Here is a 12,129-nt window from a genome sequence, read left to right on the forward strand (position 1 = left end):
TAGGTAAATATTCACATACTATATTTACGATGGTAAGTATTCACGTACTCTATTTACGTAGGTAAGTATTCACATACTATATTTACGTAGGTAAATATTCACATACTATATTTACGATGGTAAGTATTCACGTACTATATTTACGTAGGTAAGTATTCATGTACTATATTTACGTAGGTAAGTATTCCCGTACTCTATTTACGTAGGTAAGTATTCACGTACTGTATTTACGTAGGTAAGTATTCACATACTATATTTACGTAGGTAAGTATTCACGTACTATATTTACGTAGGTAAGTATTCACGTACTATATTTACGTAGGTAAGTATTCCCGTACTATATTTACGTAGGTAAGTATTCACGTACTATATTTACGTATGTAAGTATTCACGTACTGTATTTGCGTAGGTAAGTATTCACGTGCTGTATTTACGTAGATAAGTATTCACGTACTGTATTTACGTAGGTAAGTATTCACATACTATATTTACGTAGGTAAATATTCACATACTATATTTACGATGGTAAGTATTCACGTACTATATTTACGTAGGTAAGTATTCATGTACTATATTTACGTAGGTAAGTATTCCCGTACTCTATTTACGTAGGTAAGTATTCACGTACTGTATTTACGTAGGTAAGTATTCACATACTATATTTACGTAGGTAAGTATTCACGTACTATATTTACGTAGGTAAGTATTCACGTACTATATTTACGTAGGTAAGTATTCCCGTACTATATTTACGTAGGTAAGTATTCACGTACTATATTTACGTATGTAAGTATTCACGTACTGTATTTGCGTAGGTAAGTATTCACGTACTATATTTGCGTAGGTAAGTATTCACGTGCTGTATTTACGTAGATAAGTATTCACGTACTGTATTTACGTTGGTAAGTATTCACGTACTATATTTACGTTGGTAAGTATTCACGTACTGTATTTACGTAGGTAAGTATTCACGTACTGTATTTACGTAGGTAAGTATTCACGTACTATATTTACGTAGGTAAATATTCACGTACTATATTTACGTTGGTAAGTATTCACGTACTGTATTTACGTAGGTAAGTATTCACGTACGTATTCACGTATGTCTAAAGTAGCGTCTGCATATCTTATGAAGCACACGTCGGGTACGTCCGGTAATTCTTAAAAAACATCGTAAAAACATCAGCGTTCAACAACGCACCCCAGCGTAACACCGCCTGCTCTTAACGAATACTATTTATACCTTACCTTATATCAACGTACACCAGCGTGTTGCCGATATTTTGTATACGTCATATTTTTGTATACGTTATGCATTCGTTGGGTATTCGTCTGATACATTTTGTATTAGGAAGTGATGCGATATCAATAGGTTAGACATGCGTATCTGTATATGTTCACTTTTCCGATCCGATGAAAAGTTGGACGTATTTGGACTCAAATACGTTTCTGCCATACGGAGATGTGTGACAGGACCTTTAGTACAAGTGTTTAGATTAGTCTGGAGCATTTTACGTCTTTATTTGATCGTGAAAGTGGAGAGAGGTCTACAAGACATGTGGAAAGAGAGTTGGACAGGAGGCGATGGGTTAATAAACATAACCTAATATTAGATATTTAGATAAACACTAAAAGTCCTAAAACTCCATCTTCTTTGAAATTCTTTATTTTCAAATGAACTAATTTAATAACTTATTAACTTGGCGCAAGCATTGAGACTCGGCCAGACGGATAAATCTGATATTTAATGGCTGCAATTTAGTTGTAAATGCTTTGGCTGCATTTGAAAAGGCTTCTATACATCATATACAACACTAAACTTAGCGTTTGTAGGATTTCAGGACTTTCTTATTCATAAAGAAGCTCTATTATGATGCTTTTTTTGTATTCTTGCAACATTTATACTTAAAAAAAAATAGATTTGGCCCACAGGGTGTAAAAAGCTCAGCATAAATGTGCCATAATACAACAACACATGTAATTTATCCACATTAGAAAGTATAACTACGTGCAGAAACCTGCTGAACAACATTTTCCTGTACGATAAAGTATCCATCCAGCGGCACGCCTGCAGTTCAAGGGGACCAACCTCAATACTTGTGAACCAAAATTAGCCAACAGTTCTCAGAACTGTCATGGTGTTGCTACACATTGTGATACGCTCGGTATTTGCGCAGTGTTATATCATTGTTTACTCAAAGAGCTGCCTCACATTTGCACAACCAACTCTCTCCTGCTGATGCAACGACCTGCAGAGCGTCTGCTTTCTGTTCAGTTCAATCACATTTCATGAGTTCATGTTCTGTGGATTGTTGCTGTATGATCGGGTGCTTGTTCCCCCAACACGGTAGCTTACAGAAATGGGGTGTCAAACATGTTCTTTGCATAATGAAGTCAAATACGAGCCGAAATAAAGATTTCCGTATGTGCCAGTTGAGCAAAGGTTAGCCGGTTGCCTAAGAAAACCTGTTTGCATTAGTCACGCCATGCAGCCTCGCTGAAACACGCTGGTCTGCCATTAATCATGTTTTTCAAGGAATCTTTTTCCCAAGAGTCGGTGCTATATTTGAATTGGCTCTGCTCTCAGGTGCAGAGTCCCTGGCGCTGTGTGAACATGTATCTAAATCATGCGCTCACGGCCCTGTCAGTGCGCTCCACACTGTTTTCCACTCCATCGTTACACGTGTGTAATTGAAAAATGGGTAATTTCACGCTCAGTGTGATTATTCTACACGCGGAGTGAGTTCCTCGTGCATGTGCTGTAAATTCAAGATGACTGGCTTTAAAAAGAAAACGCTTTAATTTTGTATTCAAGCCAACAGATATCATTGTTAATGATCTGAAGTCTTTAAAGTTACACACACACACACACACACACACACACACACACACACACACACACACACACACACACACATGTATGGAACGTAAGACTTCCTGCAGGGCCACATTTGAGGTACTGTTAAATATTATCTTGATATTGATGGGTTGCCGTGGTGAAAAGTCCACTTTGGTAGATCAACCGCATTGTGTCATGTGTTTATATTTAGACACTCTGTCTTTATACGAGTGTCTGTGCGGGAAATTGGATTTTGTAACAGTTGCTCCGTTTTGGAATTAAATAAATAAAAGGTTTATATAAACACAGAGAAGTTAAAGTAAACACGTTGTACTGCAACTATTTTATGTCCATTCAACATTAACTTTAGACTCCGTACCGCTAGTCTTTAGAGACCTGTTCATAAAAACACAAACTAACAACAAAGTCATATTTTAAAAACAGTATTTATACTTATCAACCCCTGAAAAACATGTTCTTTTGGTTTCTTTTTACTCTTTTGGTTCCAAAAAAAGGTATTTTCACAAATGTAACTTATATTTTGTGTTATATAACATTTTGCAGTTTTACCCGTAAACACCAAACACAAATGCAATTAGTAATAAAGCAGTATTCAGATCTTATACTTGATAAGATAAAATGATTAATACTTAAAGCACCAAAACAAAAAGTACTCGCAGATCCAGAATAATATATATTAAATGACAATTAGTGATGCATTAATGTGTTCATCGCTTTTATGTTGCAGCTGGTAAATAAGGAGCTTATTTTAACTTCTTTGCAGACTGATGGGCAGCTTAACCTGTAATAATATATCTTAGTTTATTAGTTGATTTATATTTTGTATTAGCTACTACTCTGAATGTAGTAGAAATACTCAGAATAATACCTCAAGTACCTCAAGATGACAGCACAGTACTTGAGTAGATGTACTCCATTAGATTCCACCTCTGAGTTTATATTATTATGAGTTATTATGTTTATAACTCTTGTCTTTAACGACTCTATAAACCTTTTATGGGAGGAAAAAAAGAGTAGAAAAACAATGAATTTCCACTATTTTGACACCCGAGTGTAATATTGCTTTTAATGAATGCACCTCATTAATCCAACACTTGGAAATGCAATGTCTTATTTTCCCCGTGAACTCATGCACAGCTCTTTATGATACTGTACAGTCGCGGTAAATTATATCCCATTATTAAAATGAATCATTGGGATCATCTGTGGGCAACAACAATGGACGCAGCCGGCGTGGAACATGAGAGCGGATCAGTGACCTCCCATGTACATGCTTACAACATGCACGCCGTGGTTTACGACCAATCAAGATGGTGAATGATCGCCGCTAATGGATCCCTATTTCATAAAAAGCTCATTTAGTTAATCACTGAGGATTTGATCAAATTCATAGATTTGATGCTATTGTCCATTTCAGAAATGCAGAGCAATTACACGAAGAGCTCGGAGGCCAGATGTCTGACCTCTGATTAAAAGGCAAGAAAGCCGAGCTGACGGCTCCATAAAACTGAATTATTTGGAGCTAGTTTTGTTCTCTTTTTGTTCCGCACACGGTAGCTTCGCTTTCTTTTTTATCCCAAATGATATGATCTTATAATCCTTCACATTACAGTGCATGTTCATTCCTCCTTCAGCTTTGCATTGCGAGCATTAAAGGCCAAATACATTTCATTAGATCGCTGATGGACGTCAAGTTGGACCTGAGCCTAAGAGGATTGTAGCTGTGTTTATAGCATGCATGTAGAAGTGCACATATGACTGGCTCAAGCTGCTTCATTGCGGTCCTACATACTAAAGAGATCACAACCTCAATTTCTTTACCTCATCAAGTTGCCATCTGGACTTTCTGTGCATTTATTGTCCAAAGCTCCTTAAAGCAAATTCGAACAATTTCCATCAGCCTATACATTCATTAATGTCATGTATGTGCACAGAAAAGTAGACGTAATCCTGATTAAAAAGCTTGATTGATAACTAAAAGACATGTTGGACTTTGCTACGTTGCAGTTTGAAATGGACATGAAGTCTAAAAATATGTTGACTTTTGCCTTCGCTAGTCGAAGCTTCTTTAAAGGAATAGTTTGACATGTTGGGAAACTCTTATTTGATTTCTTGCGGAGGGTTAGATGAGGAGATCGTCTGTAGGTATGTGTGTAAAGCTGCAGTCAGTTAGCTTAGCTTAGCATACAGACTGGGAATGGAGGGAAACAGCTAGCCTGCTTCTTTCAAAGGTAAAGTAAATGTGGGGGAAAGGTTACGTGCTGGACAATTTCTTGGCCGGACAAGTGCCCAAAACCACAAATTGTCATTTGTACTCTTCAGTTTTTGCACAGATTAAACAAACGTATAGTTTATTGTGTTAATTAGTAAGATTTAGAGGCGCTGACAAGTGCATTTATTACATTTGGACAGAGCTAAGCTAGCTGTTTCCCCCTGTTTCCAGTCTTTATGCTAAGCTAAGTGGCTACTGACTGTAGCTTCATGTTTATTACATTACAGTTCATTTAGCTAACGAATTTGGAAACAATCATGAGGATGTTTATTTATATTAAATATATATATATATGTATTTATATTTATTGTACAAATCTAATTCTCTGCAAGAAAGCAAATAAGCGTCTTTGCCAACATGTTAAACTATTCCTTTAAATTGCACATTTAAGAAGGATGATCCCTCACGCTCCATCATTCTGCGCTTGTGTGTATGTATTTTCATTACAGCTCCTGTGGGTTTGAAAACATGCATTGGTTTTGTTTATTTGTTGCGAAAAGCTTTTCAAATCAGCTCTGAAAATCCCTTCATGATATGTGTTGTACCTGCACACATTCCCTCTCGTTTCATGATGGTTTTAGTTCCGCAGCTCCGACTGTGACATAACATCCCGGCTCAGAACAGGAGCACACGGGGCTCGGTGATGGGGATTACAGCTCATTCTTCAGAGCGCTCGGTTTATTTTAGGGTCCGACTGGATAAAACAGGATTAGCATCACAATGAATCCCCTGGCATTCAAACCCAGAGGTCAGCTCCTCCGTGGCCTTTGACATTTGAAATGTTTATAAATCCCCATCTGTGTTGTGATGGCTAAACATAGATTTGATCAGCTGTCGTTCCAGTGAGGTGTCCATTTTTGATAAGTGCCGAGCTTTTTTAGAGGGTCTGCGTCCAGTGGTGACAGGTTCTTATCTACGAGTGTATGCTCCGGTTCTTTACCTCCTGATGCACTTTAGGTGCGTTTTTATTTAAGGTTCTTTTCATTTGTAATTCACAGGGTGGTGTTAAACATTACCTTTGGAGGTAAAGGAGAAAAAGTTGCTATTGCAGTCTGTAACCTGTTGTTCTGGACATTTATATCAAATAAATAACAAAAAGTCCTAAAATTACGAGACTACTAGATAAAAAAAAATAAAAAATAGAACGCTAGGCTAAACAAAAAAAGAAAATAGATTAAAATATAGTTACATATGAAAAAAAAGTCTTAAATAAAAGTGAGCTTCACTCATTTCGTCAACACACAAAATAAAAGTCCCAGAGTTTGTTGGATTGACTCCAAGCGAGAGGAAATATTCATTCATTTTAAAAATGACTTTATTTATTGGTCGTCAGCTGATGAAACACGAACACACTGAACAATATGTTATCAGACGATAGCTTCGAGTCAAATGCAGCTGTGAGATTTCAAACAGACTCCTTTTATATCGGATGAAAGACGAGCTGATAAGGACGACAGAGGAAGAATCATCAGCTTTTAATTAATTTAGATGCAGAAAGTTCATATTTCATACAATAGTTCTTCTCAAGACCTGCAAACAGACTTTAATGCTAATCCATTTGTTCTAGTCATACAGTGCGTTTGGATACATGATCATAAATGTGCGTTAACTTCCACATCATTTACACAAGAACTCCATGTTCTGCTTCTTTTTACTTCTACTTACCAATAATTCAGAGACAAATATTGTACTTTTTATTAGTTTGATACCTTTTAATTACTTTGCAGATTCAGATTAATAATAGAAAATATAATCAACAAAGAGAAGACTTCGATATATAGTAATAACAAAGATGATAAACGCGTTAATGCATCAATAATTGTCTTTAAAATGCAATGATATAATATGTATTATTCTGCATAATTAGTACTTTTGTAATGTTTTGAATGCAGGACTTGAACAGAGTGTGTATTGTGGTATTGCTACTTGTACATAAGTAAAAGATTTGAGTACTTCCAGCACATTTCACATGTTCTATGAAGTTTATTCTTTATAGCCTCGGGTGCAGCTTTGAAGAAGGAGCACGCTCGGACATGTGAGCGGGAAACGCAACAGTTTAAACACCGTCCTGTTTCGACAGACTTGTTAATATCTTGTTATAGCGGCTGCAGAGACTCTGTTGTTCTTGCTGTTTGTGTTGTGACCTGACGGACTAGTTAATAAATTAAGCCGTATCGGAGTCACAATTTACGAGTGCTCTCAGCACTTTTACATCCATCCGCACACTTTTACTAATCAGAGCTGATGTCATCGCAGCTGCCCTGCCTCGTCAATTATTGAGAAACCCATATTACACATTAGCAATTAGATAATCGCCCCGAGCGTGATCTTTGAACATTGTCCGGAGACAGAAATATAGATTTACATTCCACTTGGTCTGGAACCTTTTTGGGTTCAAAGCCTCTGAAAACGTCCCTTTAAAAGTATTTTCATAAATCATTAAATAATAGTTAATAAAGTTAATAAAAACATCTTCAGGTAGGAGATGAGAATGTAATACTAATCGGGACTGTGTGGTTTGATCAGATTTTATTATACACCAACAGTCTGATTAAAACTGTACCATGAGAGTCCTTTATTTAAGTCCTTTTAACCTATATATATATATATATATATATATATATATATATATATATATATATATATATATATATATATATATATATATATATATATGTATATATGTATGTATGTATGTATATGAACTTTTCCTAAGAACTGTGGCACAGACGGAGGTTTTGACCCATCTACTCAAGTTCAAGGACCTGCAGTCGCCTCTTTCACCAATTAAAAAGGATTAGCTGATATGAAGGCATATAGTCTATGTTGATTGCAGACGCCACATATTGCTCCTGCATGAGTCGCTTGGTCAGAATAATGGCCCCGATTATTGATTAACAATCTTGAGTATTTACAGTGTGCACACTTCTGCAGGGCAGCCACAGGGTGCGATGCACTCAGCAGCAAGTGACTGGGTACTAAAGTCTTCTTGTTTCATGTAAGACCTCCTGTAAGTGTGGAGGTTGTTTATAGTTTCTCTCAGGGGTCAGATATTCATACAGCTGCACATCTGGAGGCTTCCCAGCGTGAACATGTTAGACACAGGAAGCAGTATGTCTGAGTCTGCCCTATATGTATTTCTGGAACAGTTAACTGGGGATGGATGTCTAACTGAGGACAAAACTGACTTTCACAGTTTCTTTTCACTGTAATTGGCTTCAGTCGAAGCTAAAGTCTTTACTTAAAGGTTACTTGGCCCTATTCCGGGAAGTAAGTTTCCGGAGTTATCTAACCCAAAACATATCTCTTTGTACATTGGTCCATGTTCCAGATTTGAGGTGGTTCCTTGTTGTGTTACTCATCAAAGTTATCTACATAACTCAGTGAACCTGCTTCCTGGAACATGTCAATAATCCAAAAAAAGAGATTTGATTGTCTCTAATCTAAAAGCATCGACAATGGTTTCATGTCTGTGTGGTGTGAAATGTGATTCAAGCGTCATCATGACTGTTTATTTCTGTAAATGGAGCTTATTGTGGAAATATGTATTCTATAAATTGACGAACTGATCATGTTTTAATATTAGTTTAGTTTATTTATACAGCACATTTCACCAACAAGGCAATTGAAAGTGCTTTACAGAAACAATAACAACATTAAGACATGGTGCAAAAGAAACACATTATAAAATGACATTTAAATACATTTAAAGAGAAATAAAAGCAAACTAAAGTAGAATAAGACACAAGAATATAAGTTAAAGCTCTGTGTAAGATATTAATTATTATTTGCTTTAATAAAAGGCAGCGGCAAACAGAAAACTCTTCAGCCTGGATTTAAAGAGTTGCAGCTGAACTGCAGTTTTCTGGGAGTTTGTTCCAGATATATGGAGCATAAAAACTGAACTCTTCTTCTCCATGTTTAATTTTGACTCTGGGGACAGAAAGCAGACCCGTCCCAGACGACCTGAGAGGTCTGGAAGGGGCGAAGATTGATGGACTTTGGTCCCTAATTACTTCCCTGAGATCTCTTTCTGAGAGGCGCTCATCAATTCAGATATATCTGTTAAACATTAACAGGGTGCTGTACAGTGCCAGAGTCTATCAGGTTTATTTTTTTTTTAAAGATAAGCCGTCTGAACTCGTTGCCTTATCTTTAGACCTCATTCTTTACAGCTCTATAACCGGTGTGGCTACATTACAGTCTGTGCATCTGACCGAAAAGAGGAAGAATGCCTCTTCTTAAAGGAATAGAGACAAAAAGTTGGAAGTAAAATGTTCATTTACCGTTCTGGTAATTCTTAGTATGGTGCCTTACTTTGAGCAGGATTTCACTGTAATTGCGTGAAGCAAGAAGGCTTAAATAAGTACTATATTATTTATATCTTGAGCTTTATATCTCGACCCAATGGATCTGTCCTGATTTAAACCATTACAAACCCTTGTCCTGAAATATTCCCTGCAGATTATGACCATTAATTACAGTTAAAGACGCCATAAAGTCGCCGCCCATAATCTACTAAAGTGGCCTGTGATAATAGCACATCAACAAAGATTCCACTTACATAATACCGTTGTAATGCTTTACCTTTTAATATATTTATGCTGCTGGTTGTGCTCCTTTTTATCTTTTGATTACACAATTTGTAATGCTTCATTAACACAGTGGAAAGTAATGCATAAGTATGATATATATATATATTTCATGATGAACTTTCAACCCAGACTTACTTGCTGAATGTGTACATTTAAATATAAATGATGTCCTTTACATAAAAGGGGAAAACATGAGATCACATGCTCAGTCCTCAGAATACAGGAACCTCATACTAGCACAAGTTTCAGAGCCTATTGCTGAACGTGCAGATCAGTACTTTCAAGTTGTGGTTTCATGCTATATGCTTTCTAGCATTACAATATAGTTGTTGCTTACTGTAGGCTATTTAGGATAATTAAACTTAAAAGTAATATAAATATATGAGGTTTGATGTCTTGAATAGAAACTAACGTATCCTAAATACTGATATCGGTGTAAATTTCACATTTTCTTCCCATTACCATAGTGAACACTCTGTCTTGATGGGAATAGATAATTGTGAGCATTATGTGAAAATTACCATTTTAGGTAGGGTCAGGGTTAGTAACCAGGACTGATGAGGGTTAGGGGGTTAGGGTATCAGATGTCAATCGTGACTCAGGGACCCAGAAGGTCAAATGTACCATTCTAGGGTTAGGGGTTAGGGGTTAGGGTTAGGATATCAGTTGTCAATCATGAGTTAGGGTTTAGGATTAGGGTAGGGTTAGTAACCAGGAGTGATGAGGATTAGGGTTAAGGTTAGGATATCAGATGGAGTTAGGGTTAGAGGGTAATAACCAGGACTGATGAGGGTTAGGTTTGGGGTTAGAGGTTCAGGGTTATGATTTGAAAGCACTGGCCTACTGGTGGGAGTCTTTGGTGTAGTGGATGTATGCTCTGTGTGATACACCTGGTTTCCATCTGAGTGGATTGGAAGAGTGGGTTAGGGGGTTTGGGTTAGGATATCAGTTGTCAATCGTGAGCCAGGGTTAGGATTTAGGATTAGGGTAGGGTTAGTAACCAGGACTGATGAGGATTAGGGTAGGGTTAGTAACCAGGACTGATGAGGGTTAGGATATCAGATGTCAATCGAGAGCCAGGGACCCAGAAGGTCAAATGTACCATTCTAGGGTGAGGGTCAGGGGGTAATAACCAGGACTGATGGGGGTTTGGGTTAGGGTTGGGGTTAGAGGTGATTTGAATGCAACGACCTACTGATCTGTTGATGGATATCTTTGGTGTAGTGTGTGATACGCCTGGTTTCCATCTTGGTGGATGGGAAGTGTGGGTTAAGGTTAGGGGGTTAGGATAGGCGGTAATAACCAGAACTGATGATCTTTTTAGGGTTAGGGTATCAGATGTCAATCGTGACCCAGGGACCCAGAAGGTCAAATGTACCATTCTAATGTTTACAGGCTCACAATGATAATGCTGACATGTTGATGTTTACCATGTTCACTACCTTAGTTTAGTGTGACATATGCTATAGTATGCCATACAAATGTCATAACATTTTTATTGTTTCGTATACCATAAATAAATCATAATATATGTAAAAAAAACTCATAAGAAAGTCATACTAAAGTATGCAATACAATGTTATAGTATAGTATGTCCTAAAAAGGTCATAGTATCGTGTGTCATAAAAAGGTCATCAAAGAAGTGATCATATAGTATGCCATTAAACTGTCTTTAAATGTGTAATTGTCATTTAAATTTCATAGTGTACCAAAATATTGTCCACGTGAAGAAACTTGTCCCGTCCCGTGCCAGAATACATAGACAACTGCCCAATCACAACTGAAAACACTGCTAATTGTTCAGCGGCAGACGGGATGAATAAAGTATCTATCTATTTATCTAATTAGCTACATTAAAATAAACAAGCTCACATATAAAAAAGTGTTTGTTACAGTACTAGTCACTGTCAAAAGGAATTGAGTTGCTGTAACGAGCTACAGTAACACATTTAGTCATTCAGTTTTAAACCTTGGTTATCGACAATTATAACAGGTATTTTCTAAAGGCCCTGTCGCACATATCCGTACGACAGAAACGTGTGCCAGCACATACGGAAATTTGTCAGAATCCAAATACGTCCAACTTTTCATCGGATCGAAAAAGACAGCGCATCACTTCCTAATACAAAATGTATCCGACGAATACCCAACGAATGCATAACATATACAAAAATATGGCGCATACAAAATATCGGCAACATGCTGGTGTACGTTGATATAAGGTAAGGTATAAGTAGTATTCGTTAAGAGCAGGCGGTGTTACGCTGGGGTGTGTTGTTGAACGCTGATGTTTTGAGCATGTTCAGAATTAACGGACGTACCCGACGTGTGCTTCATAAGATATGCAGACTTTACGTTACGTTAGACATACGTGAATACGGAATACGTACGTGAATATTTAC

The sequence above is a fragment of the Cottoperca gobio genome, chromosome 12, assembly GCF_900634415.1.
Source record: "Cottoperca gobio chromosome 12, fCotGob3.1, whole genome shotgun sequence".
NCBI classification, from domain to species: domain Eukaryota; kingdom Metazoa; phylum Chordata; class Actinopteri; order Perciformes; family Bovichtidae; genus Cottoperca; species Cottoperca gobio.